This window comes from Rattus rattus, chromosome 1 (assembly GCF_011064425.1).
Source record: "Rattus rattus isolate New Zealand chromosome 1, Rrattus_CSIRO_v1, whole genome shotgun sequence".
Classification (NCBI taxonomy): Eukaryota; Metazoa; Chordata; class Mammalia; order Rodentia; family Muridae; genus Rattus; species Rattus rattus.
The window spans coordinates 146,534,495-146,538,293 of NC_046154.1; the positions used below are offsets into that span (position 1 = coordinate 146,534,495).

A 3,799-nucleotide genomic window follows, 5' to 3' on the forward strand; every position below is an offset into this window, starting at 1 on the left:
TCCCTCTACTTCCTGGTTGCCCCCAAGCAAACACCTTTTCTCCACCATGCCTGCTCTTCATGAAGTTTCTGTGAAGTTACAAGGTGACGTCAACGGAGCAGTTGACTCTGAAACTTCCCAAACTGTTATGTTTCTCACCTGACTTTCCAATGTCTTCTCTCATTGCAAAGGAATGAATGAAAACAGCGCAAACGCAAAAGCTAGTATTTGCTTCTTACATTGCCCTGCTAATGTAGTCTTGATTATATGCCATTAACCTCTTGTTACACAGAGGGTGTCCCTATGCTAGCTATATAGCCATCAGCAGGAAACTAGCAAGCAGTCTCTGAGATTCTAGCCACAGCTGTTTGGTCATAACCTACATTTTGGGAAGAGTCTTTTGCTGTGTGTGTGTGTGTGTGTGTGTGTGTGTGTGTGTGCATGTGTGTCTCTGTGTGTGTGTACATACATATTCAGTATCTAACTCTTGTGATGTTCCTGTTAAATTAGAAATTATAATTGGATATACCATGGTAAAACATATTAAATGAGATGATGTGTGTTATCTGGCTTCAGATATGCAGGCAAGAGTTCTTTTTACCAAAGAGAATGGTATGCAGTCTACTTTTGCTGTCCTCAAACAGGTCAGAAAGGCTGAAAGAAGATGCTTTAACTATAGAACCTTAGAGCAGGAGTTTTGTTGGATCTTAGGGCAAAAGCTTTGAGAGCACAAGAGCTCACATAACACAAGGTTGGCAATACCAAGAAGGCTGTATCAGTTAGCTTCATCTTCCACATAAAAGAAAAGCCCTTTGCCCTTGCCTAAACAAAGACCTCTCAGCTTCAGGACCAGATTTGTTTGTTGGTTGTCTCCTGATTGGGAGCATTAGGATGCATTGTGGAAGCCTTGCTCAATCTCCTCATACGGACCCTTTAAGTCAAGGATAACTCCGTGGTTATCTTCTTGCCTGAAGCTGAAGACCACTGTAGAAATGCTATCTATTATTCTTTCAGCTAAATGTTGCTATCGATCATATGAGACTGTAAGGTGCTCTATAGCCTTGCACTGTGCTGCTTATCATGGTGGTGGGTGAACTCAGTGCAGTTGGATGCCCTTTGCATGAGACTGAATATTTTAAAAGAGAAATGGTTGCTTTAGGAGACGTTTCAGTGAATAAAATGCTTGCTACACAGACATGAGAGCTTGAGTTTGGATTCTCAGCACCCACAAGCTGGGCTGTAATTCAGCCCCAGGAGACCAGGGACTGGAGGATCCTTGGGCCTTCCTGCCAGCCATACTTGCTGAAATGGTGAGAAATTCTGTGGAAAACTAAAGTGAAGATCAATAGAAGACACTCAATGTGTGCCTCTAGCTTATCCATGTCCACACATGAATGGGCATCCTGCTCTCCCCACACATAAGCTTACGTACACACACAGACCTATATACACAAAGACAAAGAGAAAAGAAAAATGCTTACTCTATACAGGCTCCTATATCATGGTTACTAAATAACACTTACATATCAGAAAGAAGCATAGTTAAATTGCCAAATGACCTTTTTAATACTGTAATGCTAATGATACGGAAGTGTTCAGTTTTCTGGCTCACAGAGATTCAAGTATATACATATATTACTAAGGTTTCTATCTGCTATAAAAGTAAATAAAAGGAGTTTGGTATATGAACAATCATGATATATTGCTTTAATTAAGCAAATTATTAAATATTTTTATATTAATTGTTATCCATAACTATTTCTAGTTGGTGTCATTAAAATAGTACCAGCTCTACAGGCTATACTTACAGCTGACCGTTTCATCATATTAATACAAATGTTAGTTACATTTATAGGTTTTGTGTTACAGTACTATTGTGATCACTATTCTCAGAAGCACACACAAACACACACGAGAGAGAGAGAGAGAGAGAGAGAGAGAGAGAGAGAGAGAGAGAGAGAGAGAGAGAGAGAGAGAATACTCCTTTTAAAACAATGCACACTTAGCTTTGCGCAGTGGCAGTATTGTAGCCAATGAGGTTTATCCGAGGCACGATTATTGCTAATTGAAAACAATGCACACTGTAATTTCCAGAAAGGGGAAAAACATAATCTTGACAGCCATGATCCAGTAATGAACTCCACTTCATTGATCTATATTTTGATCACCTCATGATAATTTATCTTTCACAGAAATATAGCATCTCCCAAAGCCATCCTTAGGGGCACTGTCTATGGGCTGTATGCCTTCTGTCTGTTTGGGCTGTATGCTTGCTATCTGTTTGGTTTTATTCCTGCTGTTTGATTGGATTGTATGCTTGCTGTCTGGGTTCTGCAGAATTGCAGTGTGATGACTTCTGCTTAGAACTTGGCGGGTTTCATGTGTTTAGAACAATGTGTATAATGACAGAGCATCGCCTGATTATTTTTTTATGGAGCATTTTCTATTGTTTAGGTCTCCTGAGGCAACCCTTAATAATTCATGACTCTTTTTCCTACAAGCCCTCAGATACTTTAGTACAATGATCACCTCCAGCCTTCTTTCTTTCTGTCAAAAATTCTAGTATTTTGCAACTGCTCTGCAATGCCCTAATTCATAGGACTTGTACTACCCCAAGTCTCTCTTCATACTTTATGTACTTTGTTACTAAACTGTCCCTCCCTTCTCTATCCATACACTTAGCTGTATATTTTACACACACACACACACACACACACACACACACACACACACACACACACACACATGTCTCTTCCTACAATATTCAGGACATACTGCTCTCTCCAACTCCTGAATGTAGACCATGTTTTCCCTTTGCCTTACAAAAGGAAAAGTGCATGGAGATGAAATGTGCTCGCTGTAGATGAGGCCAGCAGAAAGCACCAGGTTAACATTTCTGCCTTGTGTGTCTTTATTCCCATAGGCATAGTGTGCACTGGCTTTTGTTGATCCAAAGAATAGTGAGGAACACATAGGACCAAACAGATGTAATCTTCAGCTGTGAGCCAGGCTCCCATCTGTACTGGACTAGGACTGGCATCATTGTTCCAAAGTAGCTACAGGTGTATGAAAAATTACAGACATGTATAGATGATATTTTGTAGCTGCTTGATGCATGTGCTCTTTGCTACAGAATTCTATAATTTATTGTCTTAGTTAAAATGTGATGATCTGACCAATACAGTATATCTCTTTTTTGATTTTGGACAAGTAGGGCTGATAGTGTGTAATTCTATTACATTACAACATGCTTCTCCATAGACAATGAGGCTATGAATGGTGGCTCTGGGGACAACAGGGCTGTAGAACACCGATCGTGCACATCGTTTGGTTGTACTCTATCCTCACCTCCGTGTTCACGATCTGAACATTCTTGGCTCACATAGAATCTCTACAGTAAAGATTGCTTCTTATTTCACTGGTGTCTTAAAATATACTCTAAACATATAATTGTACAATGATTCTAAGTCAACTTAAGTTCAGCTATTTGGATATTTCTGTTATAACATAGAAAGTTCATCTCAGGAAACAATTCTCTGTGATGTTCCTTAAGGGGAACAGAAGCCTCTAATCAAACAAGGATTTTAAACTCTTAATATTATATTACTGTCTAACATATTGTCTAAAAGATGACTAAAAGTTCTGAGAAGGTCTACAGTTACGAAATCAAGTTGAATGTCACTACCCAGTAATTCCTCGGGCTTATTTGAGCACTGAGTTATATTTTAGTTAATGCCATTGGCACTCAGTAAGCTGATGTTCTCCTTAATGTGCATTGTGACTTGTTAACCATGGGTTATAATATTTTTAAAATGTAAAT

The 3,799-nt window shown here is 39.2% G+C and overlaps 1 pseudogene; it reads left to right on the forward strand.

The window, feature by feature from the left end:
- The first annotated feature begins 1,983 nt into the window (after positions 1–1,983).
- On the forward strand, positions 1,984–2,116 carry LOC116890304 (annotated as a pseudogene).
- Positions 2,117–3,799: the final 1,683 nt, after the last annotated feature.